The 21,647-nt window shown below is 41.1% G+C and overlaps 1 pseudogene; it reads right to left on the bottom strand.

The window, feature by feature from the left end:
- Window positions 1-21,258: 21,258 nt before the first annotated feature.
- LOC118614691 lies at window positions 21,259-21,377 on the bottom strand (annotated as a pseudogene).
- Window positions 21,378-21,647: the final 270 nt, after the last annotated feature.

Raw genomic sequence — 21,647 nt, forward strand, 5'->3', positions numbered from 1 at the left:
TTTATTTGTTTGTTTGTTTATATTTTACGCCTATAGCACCTAGTATTCCTAGGTGGTCTCCCATCCAAGTACTAACCAGGGCTGACCCTGCTTAGCTTCTGAGATCAGACAAGATCGGGCACGTTCAGGGTGGCATGGCTTCCCTATCTTGTAGACTTCCATATCTTGACTATTGTGAATATGGGAGTGCAGATATATCTTTCAATTGATTTCTGATCAAAGAACCAAGTTAATTCAAAGGGGAAAGAAAAATTTAAACAAATGGTACTGAAACAAACTGGATAATAAACAATATCACATAGAAAATAATTCCAGATAGATCATTCATTTAAACAGGAACCTAGAACCATAAATCTTTTATAAAAAATGTATGAGAATATTTGCAACTTTGAGGAAGACAAAAGCACTAACCAAATTAGCACAAAAAGCATAAACCATAAATTAAAAAATAATAATTGGACATCACCAAGACCAATATCAAAATATAAAGAAAATTAACAGTTGAGCCTCAGATAAGAAAAATATACTCTTAATAATGATATCTGATAACTCTTATAATATATATAAAGAATTCCTAAACATCATTAATAAAGAGACAGACAACCCAATTAAAAATGGGCAAAGACTCAGACAATTCACAGAAGATATATAAATGGCCAATAAACATATGACAAGACTCTCAGTATTAATAGTCATCAGGGAAAAGCAAATTCAAAGTACAATGAATTATCACTATATGCCTACTAGAATGGATAAAATTAAAATAACTGATTGTATTAGATATTGGTGATGGTGTGGAACAACTAGAACTCTTGCACATTGTTGTTGGGTGTGTAAAATAGGAAGGCAGTTCTTTATAAAATTAAACATACATATATCCTATGATTCAGCAATTCTACTATATATTTACCTAAGACTTGTATGTGAATGTGCATTGCAGCTTTATTCAAATAACCAAACACTGGAAATATCCCCAATTCACCAATAGGTGAATATATTAAATACTTTGACATATTCAAACAATGGAATACTACTTAGCAATAAAATGAACTATTAGTACACACAATTATGTGGTTGAATCTCAAAAATATTATGCTACACAAAAGAAACCAGACACAAGAGTTTATTCAGTATGTTTCATTTATAAAAATTTCTTGAATAAGCACAACTAATTTCTGGTGATAGAAATAGGAATAGTGACTGATTCTGAATGTGTATGTATAGTAGCAAAAGGAAAAGCATGAAGAAACTTTCTGGGATGATGGAAATATTCTAGATTTTGATTTGGGTGTTTGCAACTGTCAAGATTCTTGAACTGAGAGTGGAGATCTATGCATTTTGTGGTATGTAAATTATTCATCAATTAAAGAGAGCTGTACTAAAAAGAAGGGAAGTTTATATCTAGATTTTTTTTAAGCATTGTTTTAAGTATAATACTTTTGTCTATTGTATTTTCTAACTGGTATAAGCAATTTTATAGTCTAAGTCTATAAAACTTTTAGTAATTTCCATCAAATTTCTTTTATGTCAAAACTTGGTAAAGTTAGTACCTACGCATGTGTGCATACATGCTCACATAGATGCATGCATGTACACAACTGTAGACAAAGTTCACTTTTGAGTATAAAGTAAAAACACTAAATGGTAGAAATTGAAATTCGATAACTCTACACCATAACAAAATAGGATTTATTCTAGGAATACAATGAGAAAAATCACATAATTATCTTAAAATACTCTCATACACAAAACTTTTGTAAAGATCAGGCATGGGATGGGAAGGAGACTTGCTTAACATTTGAAGTCTGAGAGTCTCATACAACAGTGAGAATCAGCTCCAGAGGGTAGGATCTCTGCTCGCCTGGCCTCCTCAGGCACTGTGGAGCAGTGCCTGGCATCTATTAGATGCTCAGTAAGCACTGACTTGGCAAAGAAATTAAGTCAACAACTATCTTACTGTAACACGACAGTTGTGTTTGACCTCCCAGAAAGTCATCTGCGTAGCCCCATCTATCCTCTCCTCAGTTCTTTTTTAAAAACTCTCTTAGTATTAGCCAACAAGGCTTGAACAAGGGCTTTATATGGTTGTGCTTATTAAATCCACAGAACTGCCTCCCAGGTAGGCACTGTTCCTGTTACACGTTTCCTGGCCCCTGGCAGTTGGGGGAAATGTCTGTATGGTAAGGGATATTGTGGTCATTCATGCTGGCCAGGCCTTTTTCACAGGCTGGAGGCATTAGGTGGAAATCCTATCCCACTGAGCCATAGGAATCCCTAGAGAAGCCCTGTCCAGGGGAAAATTGGAGAATCATACCTAAGTATTATAGGTGGTGAGAAAAAAAGATAATGGTGAGAACCGAAATGACATTTATTGAGCCCCAGTCTGGGTGGGCTCTGAGCTTGGTAGCCTTAGGAGCATTAACTTATAACAGCCTTATAAGGTGAGACTTTTCTTGTCCCAGTTTACAGAGGATAGCACTGAGGCCCTTGGAGTGACTGGCCCACATATGCAGCCCACCAAGTATTGGCCTGTGGTGGCCTTGTATAAGGATAAGGGCTATGGACAGTTGAGGATCATGGTATAAGAGGAGCCAAGGGGTTTTGGAGAAGAGGGTCCCTGCCACTGGCCTTCCTTGGGGTATCTGCTGGGCTAGCCCCATGGCCTGGCAATTCAAGTCAGTAGCACGGAACCACAGCCACCAAACGTGCCCTACTCATTACTCCCTGTGTACCTCCTTCCATCCTCGCTGCCAAGTACAAAGCCTGGAGGCAGCAGGAATGCAAGGCATCTCAGCCCCATGAGGGACCCCTCTTCCCGCACTCTCTGCTGTAGGAAAAGCAGCATACAGCCTGGGTTTGGCTGCTGGTTCAAACTCAGTCGTGCAACCTTGGACAAATCTGCCTGCCTCAGTCTCCTCCTCTGTAAGTGGGGATAACAATAATAATACTTGCTAACACATTTGATGCTTCATATGTGCTAGGTTCTGTTCCAAGTCAGCTGCACAAATGCCCTCAATAGTAAGGAAGCCCTAATTTACTGATAGGAAACTGAGGCTAAGAGAAGTTGGGTGTCCTGGCCAAGTTTCCCACTAAACTGTGCCAGGACTATCTGTGTATCTTGGACTCCATCCATCTCCTTCAGCACCTCCTGCAGAATGGGGTGGGATAATGGGGAGGACAGGTAAATCCTTTCCATAGAGAAAAGGACAGGCTGCCTAAAGAAAGGGGGCTGGGACACAGAGGAAGGTGTTCTCTATTCTGCCCACCACCCTCATCACCTCTGAGGCAGTCAGAGCTACTGAACCATGCTGCTCTTTCTCGAGGCCCATTCTTCTAGGCCTCTGGATGATTTCCTGGGCACCAAGGGAGCATACCTAAGACCAATTACAAGCCTAGGAAGGGAAGCCAATATCTGACTTTTTGCCTACACCCGAGTCCCTCTTTCCTGCTGCTGTTTCCCTCTTCCTGCCCCTCGCTGGCAGCACTGCTCTCTCCCACCATCAGCTGGGAGTGGTCTCTGTGTCTCTTGTTCCTCCCTCAGTGTGCAGGGTTCCTTTCCATTATCAACCCTGGCATCACCTGCTATGGAAGAAAAGCCCCAGCTCCCAGAATTCCCCAGGCATCCAGACTTATAGCCATGGTCATGAATAATTGCCTTTTTTTTTTTTTGCTTGAGTGACATTTATTTCAAGTCTTGTTTTTTTTTTAAATTTTTTCCTGGATTTATTGAAATATAATAGACAATTAGTTGCTTGTACTTACATTGTACAATTCAAAGTTTTTTTTTTCAATTATAGTTAGCATACAATATTACACCAGCTTCAGTTGTATAGCATAGTGATCAGAGATCCACATAACTTGCAAAGTGGTCACTCCATTAAATTAAGTACCCTTCTTCCCTCTTACGTATTTATTACATTATTAACCATCTTCCCCATGCTGTACTCTACGCCTCCATATCTATTCTGCAACTATCCATTTGTACCTCTAAATCCCTTTGCCTTTTTTTTCATACCCCCCACCTCTGCTCCCATCCAGTAGCCCTCAAAATATTCTCTGTATCTATGAGTTTATTACTGCTTTTGTTGTTGTTGTTTATTTGTTCTTTAAATTCCATATGTATGTGAAAACATATGATATTTGTCTTTATCTATCTCTTCCATTTTATTCGGTGCAATACCCTCTAGGTCCATCAAGGCAATATCTTTCTCTATCCCCTTCCTTTTAGTCTGTGTGTGTTTGTTAATCTGAAATGAATCTTTTGTAGGCAGCATCCGTAGAGGTCTTGTTTTCTTATCTGTTCAGCACGCTATCTTTTGGTTGGAGATCTTAATTATTTTCCATTTGAAATATTTATAGATAGGAATGTAGTTATTACCATTTTTTATTTCTGTTTTTGATGCATGATCTTCTTAAAGAACTCCCTCCAACATTTCCTGTAATACTGACTTGGTGTTGATAAATTCCTTTAGCTTATTGTTGTCTGGGAAACTCTTTATCTGTCCTTCAACTCTAAATGATAGCTTTGCTGGATAAAGTATTCTTGGTTGTAGATTCTAGGTTTTCATCATGTTGAATATTTTGTGCCAAGCCCTTCCGTCCTGCACAGAGAAATCAGCTGCCAGTTTTATGGGTGCTCCCTTGTAGGGAACTAACTGCTTTTAAGATTCTCTCTTTGTACTTAACCTTTGACATTTTAATTATGATGTGTCTTGGTGTGGGGCTCTTTGGGTCCATCTTTCTTGGGACTCTGAGGTTCCTGGGGTTATATGTCTATTTTCTCCACCAGGTGAGGGAAGTTTTCCATCATTATTTCTTCAAATAGCTCTTTAACTTCACTTTTTCCTTCTGGTACCCCTATGACATGAATATTTTTACATTTAATAGTGTCCCATAGGCTCCTTAAATTATTGTTATAGTCTTGGCTTCTTTTTTTTTTTCCATTCTAATTGAGTATCCTCAGCTTCCCCGTCTTCTATATAGGTGGTTCAATCCTCTTCATCTACTTTTTCTTCCATCTAATATTCTCTCCAGCTCAAATAATGTGTTCTTCATTTCTTATTGGTTCCCTTTTATAATTTCTATTTCCATTTTTCTGTTTTTTTTAACTCCATTGAAGTTTTCACTGAATTCATCTAAGCTTCTCATAAGTTCATTGATCATCTTTATAACCAGTGTTTTGAACTTTGCATGTTAGATTGCTTGACTCCATTAGTTCTGGATATCTGTTCTGTTCTCTCATATGGTTTCTGCTTATTTGTCTTCTCATTTTGGCTGCCTTTCCATATCTGTTTCTGTGTGCTAAGCAAAGCTCCTAAGTCTCCTGGTCTTATTAGTGTGGTGTCCAGTGGCACAGTCCTGAGAGGGGTTCAGATGCAGGCCAAATTTAGCCCAAGACTCTGCCTCTCTGGAGCCACCTGTTAAGATTCGGCAAGAAATCCACAGATGCTGTGCTTATAGTTTTCCTCAAAGGCCATGCCAGAAACTGAGCCCAGCTGCCACCAGTGTGAGTCTAGGCACTGCTTAGCAAGATGCACCAGACTCCCTGAGGACACAGCTAGATGTGCCTTGGGTGTGGCCACAAGTTGGGGAAGGCAGAGTTTCAGGCAATTCTCTGAAGCAACCTCTGTTATCCAGTCCGAAGACATCTCAGCTATGGCAGCAATGCGTCCATGCACTGGGAGTGAGGAGGGCTCGACAGGAGAACAATGGATACTGCTGGCACTTGTATCCTGGAGAAAGCCTCACCTCCAGCCTTCACTCTGACAACTCCGCGGCCCCCTGTAAGTTCCTGTGCCCTCCATACAGCCGAACTGGCACTGGTCTGAATGATCAGGTCTGTCACTTCGAAAGTCCACTCAAGGTTGCGGCCCCTTTAAGACACATCTTCCACTGCTGCTGCCGCAGCCTCGGTGCCACTCAGCTACTCAGGACCCGGCAGGCTTGTGTCCTCGCCCCATCCAACCTTCTGCCATTGCAAGGTGATTTCTTAGTTCTCTCCCTGGTTGTATGACTTGTTCATCTAGATCGTAGATGATTTTCCATGCTCCTGCTCCTTTTTTCCATCACAACTTTGATTTGGTTGCAAGAGGATGAAGAGAGCCTCTATCATCTATGCCATTTTTTCTCTATCCTCAAGAATTATGTTTACATGGCCTTTTTTTTTAAATTATAGTTGACATATAATATTATATATTTTAGGTGTACGCATAGTGATTCAACATTTATATATCTGTCTCGATTTCTCTCAGTTGTTGAAAGTAAATTTTATTTATCACCAAACAGAATTCCATGAAATTTAGATTAAAAAAATGGAAACAGTAAGAATTTCGAACATTAGTGGAGCTAAACATGCAAATATAGAAGTTGCAGTGTCTTTTCTAACAGACTTTTAGCATTTTTAGCAAGTGCATTTTTCTCTTTGAACTTCATTTGTTCTATCCTACTAATAGAGTTTGTTCTGTGTTTTATAATAAAAATCGAACTGCTATTTAATGATCCAATGGTTCATCGCTTAATTCTGTGCAGATTCTATGCTCCTACACATCTCAAAATAGCCTCGGGTTCTATAGTGAAATTCCACCAGGCACTGTGGCCTAGACACAAGTGTAGCATAGACAACTTTTCTTATCACCAGTGGTACTTGTGGGACAGCTACCATCACCACCATCACCTTTATCACCACCATTAGCTAGTGGTCATAAAGGTGATGGTGGTGATGGTGGTGTTGGTGGTGATGGAAATGGTGGTGGAGATGATGATTGTGGTGGTGGTAGAGGTGATGGTGGTGGCTCTGAGGAAGTGCGGGGGCAAATGTAGCTGGCTCTTCACTCTTCACTTTTCCCCTGGTCACATGATCCCTGGTGTGGCAGCTGTTATCTCATAACTATGAGGGAGCAAGGATGAGGGTAAAAAAGTGGTTTACTACAGGAGGTCAACTGGAGAGATGGAAGCCTGGGCCCTAGATGTTACAGCTGAACAGTTGAACTGGTGCCAAGAGAAGTCCTCCACTAAATTTGTGGTTATATGAAAATCAATCATCCTGATTCGTTTTAGCCACTATTAGTCAGTTGACTTTTCTGTTACTTGTAGTCAACACAATACTATTGACAGAAGAATCTTCCTGGGAAAAGAGAAATGCCTGATGTCAATACATGAAGGATTCAATATTTTATCTGAGTACCTGCCCTCTCTTTTTACTCAATGCTCTTCTCTTTTCTTATAATTTCCATTTCTTCCTTCATGAGTTTAACAATATTAAACACTTTATAGTGTTTATCAGCTATTTCCATTATATGAAATATTTGGAAATGTGATTATTTGTTGTTTCTTTTGACTCTTGCTCCTAATGGCTCACTTTCATGATTGTTTTGTAATTTTAGCAACAGAGTTCAGGCTCTTTCTGTGGGACTTCTTTGTGGCCTGGATTGAGAGAATTGACATTGACTTCTGCCAGGTATCCATAGTGTGTTACCAGCTCAGGAATACTTTTTATGTTAATTTCTTGGTTTGTCTGATACTTAGGCCATGAGGTACAATAAACTTGAATGCTAAACCTATGCAAAGTGCATCTTCAATTTACAAAATCTTAGGGCTTATCTGCCACCCCACTTTGGAGCTAAAATAGACAAGCATCCTTGTTTTCCCTCTTTGCAAGGTACAGCCTGCCCTTTTACCATATGTGGAGCTTCTAATGTGCCACCTTATCCTGGAGTCTCAGCCACAGCTCCTCACTCTGTGTTGGCCCATGACCTCTTCTCTTGCACATGTACATCTCTAAATTGACACCTCAGTGGTCATAAATGAACCCTGTTGTCCTTCCTACCTCTACCAGACATCTGAAGTACAGCACCTACTTAGACCTCTTGTTTCCATATCTTTTTTCATTTTGGGTTCTTAGTATATACATACTATCATTTCTTTCTGAACTCAGTCAAGCATTTAAGATGTTTATTATGTTTCAGCTTACATCCAGCACAATCACAATTCAGGCATGTTGGATACAGAGTTAAATTTAAGAATATTGTCTGGACCCTTCCCCCAAGAGTAAGAACTTGAGCTTGGCTTCAAAGAATAATCACCATCCATCAGCAACTCTCCCCAAGTATGGCGAATCCCAGCAGGAGGAGAAAGGAAACCAACTGCCTGGAATGGAGGGCTGTTTGGCTCACTGGAATGGGGGATAGGGAGAATGAGAAGAGTAGGGTAGGGGCAGTGGATACAATGGCCAGCGGATTTGGGGTTGATTGATCCTTGCCCCTGGACCCTGGCCATTCGTCTGTGAGTGCACCATCTCCTCAACAAAGGAGACAACTGGAGCTGGACACAGAACAGGCAGAAGGAGGCTCTTCCACAGGAGTTAGGGGGGCCTCTTTGACTTCCTTGGAGGCCATGGTATGTAGTTTGGCTTTTTTTGAAGTTAGAGGAAGCCACGAGAGAATTGAAACTGAGAAAAAACTCCTCTCCTTTCCTCTTTTATTATCCCTCTCCCCTTAACAAAGATCCTTCTGGGTACTGTGTGAAAACTAGGTGGAGGTAGGAAGAGTGACCAGGAAGAAGCTGTTCCCAGTAAGTCATCCTTCAGGTTAAAGGTGGTCATGCAGGGAAGTGGCGGTGCAGGCAGGAATGTGATAAGATCTGGGGACTCTATGGGTGAGGGAATGAGAGGAAGTGAGCAAGTGTAAACTCATTTATTCTCAGACATGGACACTGGTCCCTGTGTGCAGTGGTGAACAAGGGAGAGGTCTGGATTGGTGTGCTAGTCAGAGTCCTTGGGAAAACCTGGATACCTTTCAACATTGTTAGCAGTCACAGAGGACTGACTACGCAGCATCTTGGGAGGGGCACCCAGGGGTGCCGCCAAGCTGCAGTGGTCCAGCAAGGAAGGGACTGGCAGAATCAATATGCTGACCTTTCTTTGCCTGATCCGTTGGTGCCTCCTACTGGCTGAAGGCAATAGGAAGCTGGAGGTCAAGGGACATGGGCCATCTTCTTACTCCCTGCCCATCTGTTGAGCGGAGGAGGGTAATCAGGAAGGCTAGACAGAAAAGGCTGTCATACTGGCTGCCACATTTTGGGCAGGGTCTCTGCACCCCTTTTCTCCCTGTAGAGCTGCCTTTTCTTTTTCGTTTGTGACCTGTATGGTGGACTCTTGGCTTCTGCATTTACACATCTGAGGCCAAGAATAGAGAGAATTAGAGCAAATAGCTCTGGCTAGGTATCTGGCCTACTCCAAAGAATACCAGCAGGAACAGGGGGCAGGTCCTGGAGTTTCTGGGGCTAGATATTCCTCTCAGACAATGGAGCTTCTATGGGCTCAGCATAAATGCCCAGTCATCTATAGGAGTTTGGGCAAATCCAGAGGGCATTACCTGGGCCGCTGACCTCTCACCTTGGTGTCACTCCATCACCCATATCAGGTCTGCCCTTAGCCCTGGGCCACAAGCTCTGGCCTCAGCTGGCCTGTGGGGAAAGCCATGCACTTTCAGGATAGAAAGGCCTATCGGTGTGGCCCAGAGTCAAAGCCAGAAAAAGAGGCCCACACCCCAGGTACCATGCTATCCCCTGAATTGCTGTCTCTTTTCTTTGGATTTTCTGTTTTTGTTTCTCCCAAGAATATTTTGGCATGAACCTGTCATGTATTTGGATCACTATAAGTCTCCCTATCAAGGCCCACTTCCTCTGTCAGGGTAGGCTGCCCAGGAGGCCACATCTCCTAGCACAGTGTGTGAAGTGGAGTCTGAGGTTGATTACAACAGCCTTTGGCAAGAAAGCTAGGGCAGGGATCAATTCGTTGGGTATCTGTGTTGGGGGATAAAGTGATGAGGCCTTTCATATGTGTAACTTCGCTGAATCCTCACCACTACCCTGTATTATAGATGAAGTAACTAAATTTAAAGAACTAACAAAACTTTTTAGAGATCCAGGTAGCAAGTGGTGAAGCAGGGTCACATCGCACTTGCTTCTGACCCCATCTGACTCTGCCAGCCATAGGATGGACTTGCAGATGGATGCCCTGCTGACATGCACTGGGCCTGCTCCACCTGTGCACATGTACCAAGATGTGCACATGTGTACACACACACACTTGCTCATGTACACATCCACCTTCAAACTCCCCATGTCTGACCCCTATCCCATGAGGCTCTGCTTTCTAAGCCCACATTCTCCATCCCAGCCACCACCCCAGGTATTTGCAGGCAGCCTGTATGCTTTCCCAGATCCTGTTCCTTTTTCTGGCCCTCAGTGCCTGGTGTGGCTATAGCAGAGACATGGGGTGTGGAGTGCAGAGGTAAACATTTTTCCTAACTCGAACCATGTCCAAGCCATTGTGTGCAGATGCAGCCCTGCAGCCACCACATTTTTCACAGGCAGTGCCTTGCCAAGAAAAATAGGTGCCTCTGCCAACCGTTGAGGGGGAGGAGAATACTGGAGCAGCTCCACGGCAGGGCAGGGCTAGTTTCTACTGTGAACCACAGTGAAGGGAAAATAAGCACTGGATTATAGGGAAAGTCAGTGGCAAATAGGTATTCAGAAATCATGTCGTAAAGCCTGACACAATTGTTGAATTGTGTCAGCAAATTTGAAGGCTAATTTCTGGGTGGCCAAAACAGAACATCTTAGAAAACTCAAACCTGTGAGTATATGCACTCTTGACTTATGACAAAATTGGAAAAATAGTAGGAAGGGAAGGGCTTTTCATTTTATTATTTATTTTTTCTTTTTTGGAGGGATTAAAGTTAGGGTTAGGGTTAGGATTGAGTTTATGATTAGGTTTAGGATTAGAGTTAGCTTTGGGGTTAGGGTTTTAGTTTAAATTAGGGTTAGGGATAGGTTTAGGGTTAGGGTTAAGTTGAGGTTTAGGTTCAAGGTTAGTGTTAAGTCTTGAATTAAGTTTAGGGTTAGGGTTAGGTTTAAGGTTGAGTTTATGATTTGGGTTAGTGTTAAGAAAGGGCTTTTAAATAAACAGTCCTGGGATTATTGAGTATCTAAATAGAAGAAAAAAACAAACCTTGACCCTTATCTTATACCACACACACACACACACACACACACACACACACACACACACACACTGAGTTCTCTATGGATTTATATTTAAAAGGGAAAGGCAAAACATTATGTCGTTAGAAAATAGTACTGGTGTATCATTAAGGGTTCAACCAGAGCAGCAGAACCAGTAGGTGATCAGTGTGTGTGTGTGTGTGTGTGTGTGTGTGTGTGTGTGTTTATTACACAGCTTACACAACTGTGGGGACTGACTAAGCAGGCCTGAAATTTATAGGGCTGGTGGTGAGGAAGGAAGACCCAGCAGCTTTTGGAGTTTGGGTCAGGAAATGGTTTAGCCCCTTTAAAAGGCCTTCCAGTTGATCGAGTAAGGTCCATCCAGGATAATCTCCCTTTTGATTATTTTAAAGTCAACTGACTTGGGACTTTTATCACATCTGCAAAATCCCTTTCCAGCGGCACCTAAGCCTATGTTTGAATAAATGATTGGGAGATGTTGTACACTCCATGGCTGCTGCCTCCCTTTTCATTCCCCGGCTCTCAGAAGAGACTATCCCTTGTCACCCTCAATCTGTATGTAGCCTTCCTAGCTGAAACCATTACCAGAACAGACATTCTTTGAGGACTGTAGTTCAGTCCAGCCAAATTGACATATCAAAAAGTCATCATAGTAAGAAAATGGCTTTATGACTTTGGGTTAAGGAGAGACTTTTTAAGCAGAGTATAAAATGCACAAACCATAAAGAGACAGACTGATAAATTGGACTACATTAAAATTAAGAACACCATTCAGAGTGTACAAAAGCAAGCTAAAGATGGGAGAAGGTTTTTGCAGTATATGTAACTAATAGGTGTTCATATCCAGAAATTATTTTTAAAAACTCTTACAAATCAACGAGAAAACACAAACAACATGATAGGAAATTGTAAAGAAGGCTTTAGTAAGTACTTTGCAAAAGTTCATCCAAATGGTCATAAACACATGAAAAGGTATTCAACTTAATTAGTTGGAGAAATGCAAATAAAAACCACAAGGTATTCAACTTAATTAGTTGGAGAAATGCAAATAAAAACCACAAGACATACCTCTAGTAGTTTTAAAATATGCTCATAAATTCTTTAATACTCCTCTTTTCAATAGCAGAACTTAATTGCCCTCTCTCTAAGTATGGGCTGGAAGTGACTCACTTTTAATGAACAGGATACGACAATGGTAATTGGGTGTCACCTCCAACTAGGTAGTTAAAGTCAATGTAGCATCTCTCTCTCTCTCTCTCTCTCTCTCTCTCTCTCTCTCTCTCTCTCTCTCTCTCTCCTCTCCTCTCCTCTTCATTCTCTTCCTCCTTCCCCTTCCCTCCCTCCATCTGTCTCTCTCTTGCTGGAAGTCTGATGCCATATCATGAGGACAGTCAAGTAGCCCTGTGGGGAAGAACATGTAGTAAGAAACTGAGGCCTTCTGCTGTTATGTGAGTGACATATAAAGAAATATGTGGACAAGTATATGTAAAGATGCAGGTTGAAAGCATCTGATTTCCCCCAAATTCCACTAACGATATAATAAAAGCTTTTTTTTTTCTTAAAAGCTTAAAGCTACAAAATTTTGAAAATTGCAAAGTAAATGGAAAATGGAAACCGGTAATTGATTTAGCAAACTGTAGGAAAAAACACTGATAATATCAAGTATTTATGAGAATGTAGAGCAACTGAAATTGTCATATACTACCAATGAGAGCGTCATTTGGTATAACCATTTTGGAAAACAATTTGGTATTATTTATATTTCTATTATTTTCTATGTGTTGAAGGTATCCATTTCCAATGACCCATCCCCAGTGACCCAGCAATTCCACTTATAGGAAGGAGTATACCCAACAGAAATGTGTATATGTATTCACAGCAGAGTACCTATACAGAGTATTTCTAACAGCATTATTTGTAATAGCCTCAAAGAGGAAATGGGCCCACAAATCTATTCACAGTTCATTCATACAGTCAAATGCTGTAAGCTTTAAAAATTAATAAATTATGGATACATGCAATAACATGAATAGGTCTGTCTCATAAGCATAACTTTGAGCGGAAGAAGCCTAATATAAGAGTGTACATTGTATAATTCCACTTAAATGAGATTACCTTTGGTGAGGTAGGCAGGCCTCGGGCTTCTAGGGAGTTGACAACATTTTATTTTTTTACCTGGGTGGAGGTTTCATGGGTATTCACAATGTTATCCAAACATTTTTTGTTCTATGCCTTTTTCTGTGTGGATGTATACTTTAAAAAAGATTTTTAAAACCTTAACAAACCAATAGCATAAAAATACCAAATCTTGGTTTCATGGGTGGGTCCATCCTAACAGCCTTCCATGTGGCTCAGCAGACAGACTATTCTAATGGGCCTTTAGCTCTCTGGGGGACATGACCTCCAGGAGTTCATGGAATATGCGCTCTCCCCTCAATCTTCCATGAACAATATTCCTTGATCAAAGCTGGAGAATAGAGAGTTTGTGCTATGTTCTCTGGTGAGAGCTTGAAGTACTGCTTCTCAGCTTGGCTGATGAGAGGTCAATGCACCCACTTTGGAGAATGAATGGTAAAGCTGACATCATCTTAAGAAGGCCAAGGTGTCTCAGCTTGCTTCTCATCTGAATTCATATCTATGTCCCACCCTGGACGGGAGATGCCGAGGATGTTTCTACTGATAGGTCAAATGTTCCCCAGTTGTCTGTTCTCATGCTGTGGATGAGGGGATCTGAAAGCTTACTACCATGGATCATGGCTGTGGGCATTTAGGCTTGACATGTTCAAAGCTGGAGTTATTTATTGCCCCAAGGCCAAAGAAACAGCTTAACATGCATGCCCTATTATGTATTTAAACAGTGTAACCAACCCTCTTTAGGATAAGGTTGTGGAATAAGCAAAGGTGACTATGTGGCAGGTGTCAGTTATGGCTCAGTCACCTCCCAAGTTCATGGAAGCTGCACAAGCTGTTCTGGCCCAGGGGAGACCATTGTTGTACTATATGGGCATCTGACCACATGCGTTGGTCAGCGACCTATGGAGGTATGGATAGTGGTTTCTGATCATCTGTTGGAACCTCTTTGTAGTCTCTGCTCCTGTAGGGCCTGAGAGGGCAGACTTTAGGCAACAAGACCCAGGAAATTTGGGCAAGAACTTGGGACTTTGTTTCTTCTTTGAAGCTGGGCAGGGAGGAACCTCTGGTCCTGCATGCTCTCCCAGGCCATTCCTGATCCCAGTGGCCTAGGTCATCACAGCCAGGCTTCATCCTCATCCAGGCTCTAAGAGAAAGCAGGCTACTTTTGTGACAGAAAAAGGCAGAAAGCAGGTTGGGGCATCCCCATTGAGTATGAGAAAGAGGGCTTTTGTTTGCAAGAAACAGTAAATCTCCCTTAACAGCTTAAACAATAAGGATCACTTTAAAAAATTGGGATATAATTCACATACCATAAAATTCACCATTTTAAAGTATATAATTTAGTGGTTTTTAGTATATTCACAGAATTGTGCAATCATTGCTGTTAAGTACAGAACATTTCATCACCCCACAAAGAAACCTTGTATTCATTAGTGGTTACTCCCTATTCCTTCCTTCCTCCAACCTTTGGCAACTATGAACTTACTTTCTGTTTTTTTTTTTTTAAATTTACCTATTCTGGACGTACCATGTAAAATAGAAGAGTTCTGTATCTGCTTTCATTCCCTTAGTTTTAAAATTTCAAGGTTCATACATGTCGTAGCCAATACCAGTACTTCATTCCTTTTTATTGATAAGTAATATTCCACTGCATGGATATACTACACTTTGTTCATCATCATTTCTTGATGAACATTTGAGGTGTTTCTATTTTTTTGGTTATTATGAATAATGCTGCTATGAACAATTTTGTACAAATTTTTATGTAGGCATGTTTTTATTTTGGGGAGGTATATCCTAAGAGTGAAATTGCTCAGTCAAATGGTAACTCTATGTTTAGTTTTTTGAAGAACTATTAGACTGTTTTCCCAAACTGACCATATTATTTTACATTTCCATCAGTAGTGCAAGAAGGTTCCAGTTTTTCCACATGCTCATTCAAAGTTTTTATTGTCTTTCTGATTATAGCCATCCTAGTGGGTATGAATTGATATTTCATTGGTATTTTGATTTACATTTCCCTAATGATTAGTGATGTTGGGCATCTTCCTATGTACTTATTGGCCATTTCTATAACTTCTTTGGAGAAATGTCTATTCAAATACTTTGTTCATTAAAAATGTAGGTTATTTATTTATATTCTGGATATAGACTCTTATCAGTTATATGAGTTATAAATATTTCTCCCATTCTGTAGGATTTCTTTCTATTCTCTTAATAATGTCCTTTGATGCACCAAAGATTTACTTTTGATGAAGGTCAATTTATCTATTTTCTCCTATGGTAGCTTGCTTTTTAGATGTCATATCTAAATAATGTTGCCTAATCCCAAGTTGTGAAGATTTACATCTGTTTTCTTCTAAGATTTTTATAGTTTTAGCTCTTACATTTAGTACTTTAATCCATTTTTGAGTTAACTTTTGTATGTGGTGTGAGGGTCCCAATTTGTTCTTTTGCATGTGGATATCTAGTTGTCACAGTAATATTTGTTGAATTGTCTTGGAATCTTTGTTGAAATTGAATTACCTAAACATGTATGAATTTATTTATAAAATCTAAATTATATTATATTGATCTAAATGTATATCTTTATGCCAGTACCATATAGTCCTGATTACTGTAGCTCTGTAGTAAAAGTGTGAGTAATTAAAATTTGTCCTCTTTCAAGATAGTTTTGGCTATTCTCAGTCCTTTGCATTTCCATATGAATTTTAGGATCAGCTTGTCCATTTCTGTGAAAAAGGCAGCTGGATTTTTTTTAAATTGATTTTTATTATGATGACATTGGTTAACAAAATTCAGTAAGTTTCAAGTGTACAATTTAACAGTAAGGCAGATTTATATATATTTCACGTGTGTCAGCTGGAATTTTGATAGGGATTGCATTGAATCTGTAGAGTAATTTGGGGAGCATTGACCTTTTAATGATATTAAGTCTTCCAATACATGAATACCAGGTGTCTTTCCACTTACTTCAGTCTTCTTTCATTTTTTTCAATAATGTTTTATAGCTTTCAATATACAAGTCTTATATTTTTTGTTAAATTTATTCCTAAGTATTTTATTTTATTTGTTTTTGTTGCTGTTAATAGAATTGCTTTCTTTTATTTTTTGGATTGTTTATTGCTAGTGTATAAAAATATAACTGACTTTTGTATATTTATCTTATATCCTGCAACTTTGCTGAACTTACTTATTAGCTTTAGTAGTTTTTTTAATGGATTTTTTAGGGTATTGAATATACAAGAACATACCATCTACAATTAGATAGTTTTACTTCTCCCTTTCCAATCTGGGTACCTTTTATTTCATTGTCTTGCCTTGTTGTCCTGGCTAGACCCTTTAGTATATTGTGGATTGAAAGGGCCCTACTTTTGAAAGAAGCTTTCCTAAAAGACTTGTGTAAGAACTTCTACCTATATACCATTGTCCAGGATATAGTCACATGGTCACCTCTATCAGAAAAGTAGGCTGGGAAATGGAGTTTTCCTAATGGGTACGTTGCTGTACAAAATAAAGTTTCTGTTGCTAAGAATAATAGAAGAAAGAATGGGTATTTTTATAGGCAACTTGTGGTCTCTGCCACATTGTCTTTCATAAGTAAAATTTAAGAAGAACTCTGGCTTTATTTTTCTGTTATTCTCCTGCTATATTCAACTCTGTGGCCAATCTCACCCCAGGCTATCTTCCAACATGGTAGCAAATGACTGCTGTAGTTCTATGCCTCACTACTGCACAGTTACATGATCTAGAGCTAGAGAAAGCACCTGTGTTATAGAATTCCTGCTAAAGTATCCTGAAATTTGCTTTAATCTGATAAACATAGGTTACATGCTCACACCTGAACTAATCATCAAGGCCCAGTGGGTGAAATGTGCTGTTAAGACCAGCCTATGTCACACATTTCACATCCTGGAGTTGGGGGTAAGTTGAGGTGTTGGTCTCCCTATGTCTACTTCACTTCTGTGACTCTTATAGGTCCTGAGAGCCTGGGGGGCTGAGTGTACACATGAGCATAGCCTTATTCCCTTTCCCACCTATCAAATCTGGTGAGTTTAGGTTCCAAACCCTTGCTCCTACCTCCATCAGAGAGGAGTCTAGCCATCCTTCTAACTGTCAAGCTATTCCACAGCCCTGGGACAATAGTGAGGGTTTCCAAGTTCAATTTGAGTGAAATAAGCATTGATTGTTTGGTAGTACCTTACTTTTCCCAATTAGCGTAGCATGCGTTGAGGATATGGAAATCCCATTCTGTTTTTTCCATACTTCAACTTTTTCAGAAGAGTATTAGTGTTGTTTCTGATGGTGTGTCTGAGACTCATGGGTTCTCACACTTAACCTCCAGGTTTTGGGGCTGAGAGCTGTGGAGTCAGTCAGGTCTGGGGCAAATCCTGGCCTGGCCATTTACCAGCTTGGTGACCTTGGGCACATTACTTAGCCTTTCTGAGCCTTTATTTTCTCAATTATATTATATGTGTTGGAGGGATGTGTCTTGCTTTTCTTATGGGGATTGGGGAAATTAAATGGGATGGTTCGTGTAAAAGGCACTTGACACATTTTAAAGTCAGTAGATGGGGTCATGATGACAAAGATGAAGGTGATGATGCTATGTCAAACATTTACTGTTTGCTAATTCACTCTCAGCCCTGAGAGCTCCTCACTCCTCCTGCTTAATGATCTGTTTCTTCATTTCCCTATTGCTGACTATGCTCCTGCAAATAAAAATGTAAACTGAAACCAAACTGGAGTCATCCTGTTTGGGTAAAAAAAAGCATTTATTGGTATTCACCTGGGACACCCAGGACTTGGAGGTAAGATAAACTCCAGAGACGGCTTATGTTCACTCTAGCCTTTGACTTTGCTTTCTCCTTTGTGTTGGTCTCGTGTCTTCTTTGTAGGGAAGAAGATGGTCATCAACAGTTCTAAGCTTCCCTTCTTTCAGCCTAGCACCCACAGGAGAGACTGCAGTATGTGTCCCAGGACAGGGAGAGGGAGGTGGAGCAGCCTGGTCACACCTACCCTAGCAGTGGGGCCTGAAAGAACTTTCTGGGCAGAGCATGTGAGAGATAGAAAACCTCTGCAGTTTGGAGTTTCTAGCTAGATGATCAGAAGGAATTTACACCTAGCAGCCGTTGTTTTCTGCACAGAATTCCCCTCAGGGTATGAGGGCCATGGTTTCATCCTGTTGAGGGATTCTCGGAAGGAGAGCCAGGACACTGAGGCTATAAGCAGGAAGCAGCATTTTATGAGGCCAGCACAGGCTCAGCAGATTCTTATCCAAAGGCTGAGCCCTGATTGCAACATAAGGGGCAGTTTTATACAATCTTGTACTTCTGCATTCCTACACAGCTATAGATATTCCATATAAGGAAGGAGAACATAAGGAGAACATTGATTGGCTGCCAAACTATAAGAAAACCGGCTTAATCATTCAAGCAGATTTTTGGACTGCCCTGTCAGCCAGAGAGTCCTGGGGAAGTGGGGTGGTGAAGTTAGGAACTAACTCATTGGAGCAGGAAATGGTCAGGCAGGGTCAGGCTGCCACAATTCTACTACCTTTCTAACCTCTGGAAACTCAGAGGTCCTTCCTTATAGTTCTAAAGCTGTTTTATACCTTTGCCATTGCTATTTCCTTCCCCAAGGACATTTGTTCTTCCTCATGGATGTGAGGCATCCTTGCTGTACTTTCATAGCCTGTCACAAGTTTCTTCCATGAAAGATCCCCCTCAGACCACCCTGACCAATGGACTGGGCCAATGCCCTCTTTGGGCTTTGCTGCTGTCAGCACCTTGTGGCTCCTCCAGGCCTTCTGAGTTTCTCTGTCTGTCTCCCCATCTGCTCAAGAGCATAGGAGCATTGTTCTTCTTGGGTCTCCCAGATCCTAGATCAGATCTGGGCTGGTGGAAATGCTAGGAAAAAACCTGGTAGGAACTGGCAAGATCAGAATGGTCATGGAGCCCATTAGGCCGTGGGCTCTGCAGCTCCACTACTGTTATGGGTGAGTTTAAGGGGTGGTGCACAAACTCCTGGGTAATCCGTTTGGCTTTGTCTGGCTGCCTTCTGGACTCCGGCTGCCTTCCAGAAAGGTCTTTTCCCCTGTAAATCACTCTTAACACTAATGCAGGGAGGAAGCAAGAAAGTTAAAAATGTTAATCAAGCCACATTCAGAGACTGTAATACGCTGATCAGCCCTGCAGCCAGCCTAGGAGGACACCCTCAGAACTAAGGAAGATTTCTGCTGGGATTGCTAATAACCCATTCTCCGCACCTGTGAAGGGGAAACAGGAACTGTTGTGGTTCACTCAAATCTAAGACCCACGGAACCAATTAAGATGAATTGTGAGCTTTCACGCAGGGTTAGAGAAGATCGGTCCGAGCTTCCAGAGGAGGTAGCTTATAAAGCCTAAAACCACATCAAACAAGCAAGCAGGTTTACAGAAGCAGAAGTTGGCCATTAGCATATTTCCTAGACCTACACCCTGGTTAACATTGAACAAGCAATCAGATTATAGAAGCAGAAGTTGGCCATTTGAAAATTTCCGCCCTTAACAGAACCATGAGTCATTTCCTATGGCTAAAACCATGGGAAACCAATGGATTAAAGGCTGGGAACTGCCAGCAGGACTTTCAGTCTACATATTCTTACCTTTTCATGCTACATACCCTTCCCCTTCCTCACTGTAAGTCCATATCAAAGGAAATGGGTTAACAAAATCTATTAAACTATAACTCACAGGAACTAAAGAATGATATATAAACTGAATTCCCCAAACACCCAGGTTCCCTCTCACTGTCCTTCTCACTCTCTGCCTCTGAGAGGAGACCACACTCTGTGTAGTGTCATCTGTTTTCTAATAAACTTTCTTTTTGACACTAACTTTGATGTGTGTTGAATCCTTTCTACACTCTGTGCCAAAGGACCTTCTTCTTCTCTCAGTGAAGGGCTTGGTTTCCCCTGACTAAGGGAAATTTGCCCTGTCCTGCATCAAAACCACCAGTCTTCTTGCTGCTCCATTTGTGTCCTTGTTCAGCATGTCATCAGCAGTGTGTCTCTGGGGTCCTTGGTGAGGAATGTGACTCAAAAACAGTCCAGAGAGCAGTGCCAACGACTAATTATGGCTGATTTCATTAAAAACCAGGTTCACCTGATAACAGAAACTAAGCTCTCCCCACCTGCCTCTAGCTGTGGGATACCTGGTCTCCATCCCCTTTCTCAGCCCTCTTGCCACACTTCCTGATGGAATTGACTCTTCAGTTGCTAGAGTCTTCCACCAGGGACTCCCCAGTTAGGTTGGAGCATTCAGAAGATGAGGACGAAGTCCTCTGCCTCTTCTGTCCCGATGGTGCCTGCAGTCCTCTGCACGTGTTTTGATCAGGCGTCATGTAGAGTAGTGTTTCTCAAACTTTTTGATCTCATGACTCTTTTACACTCTTAAAAATGACTGAGGACCTTTTTATGTGTGTTTTCTCTAGTGGTATGCTGAGCTGGGCTGTCTCTCACCCGCTGGTAAGAGCTGATTGTGTACCTATTTGCCACTTCTGTGTTTAGGACATGACTTTGGCAGCCTAAAATTGGCCGTGGTGAGAATATTTACACAATAGAAATTGGAAAATACTACATATCACAACTTTATTGATGGAGATCTGGTTGTTTACATTTACCAGCACACCATGGTTATATTTATCTATGTTCACTATCACAATTTTAAATTGAGAAATTTGTAAAACATAAAATACACAGTGCACATTTCATTAGCCATCAGTGTCCTTGAGTGTGCTATGGACTCCCACAAGAGTGCTGGGCTCTGATGGGAGACTGAAAGAGTAGATGGCACAGACAAGGGTGGGGAGAGTCCACTGGGACCACCCTCCTGAAGAGCGCCCCTATGCCATGGAAGTAAATTTGCCTGGCACGTCTGCAGAGGGGTGGCCACGTCTGATGAGAAGGTCTTTTCCCTTAGCCTACCATCTCCCTGTCATGTGAGTGGAGCATGGATAGGAGAATGAATTTTTTTTTTTAAGTGAGGCAAACTTTGGTTGACCTCACAGATTGCAAGGACCTCGTCAGCTTACAATCCCTTATTTATTTTTTATTTTTTATGCCTACAGCACCCAGTCTTCCTAGGTGGTCTCCCATCCAAGTACTAACCAGGTTCGCCCCTGCTTAGCTTCAGAGATCAGATGGGATTGGGCGTGTTCAAGGTGGCATGGCCATAGACAGGAGAATGAATTTTAATGAGACTAGATGCATATGATACAGGACAAGACAAATTTCCCAGAGTTGGTGGAGGGAGACAAGAGTTGCAATGAAAGAAGAGGGTCTTTGGTGGAGAGTGTAGAAAAAATTCAACACACACGTCAAAGTTAGTAAAAAAAAAAATTATTAGAAAAGCAATAACATTCCACAGATAGAGTGTGGTCTCCTCTCAGAGTCAGAGAGTAAGGGGACAGTGAGAGAGACAGTAAAAGCACTGAGAGGGACAAAGTAC

This window comes from Rousettus aegyptiacus, unplaced genomic scaffold (assembly GCF_014176215.1).
Source record: "Rousettus aegyptiacus isolate mRouAeg1 unplaced genomic scaffold, mRouAeg1.p scaffold_m13_p_2, whole genome shotgun sequence".
In the NCBI taxonomy this organism is placed as follows: Eukaryota; Metazoa; Chordata; class Mammalia; order Chiroptera; family Pteropodidae; genus Rousettus; species Rousettus aegyptiacus.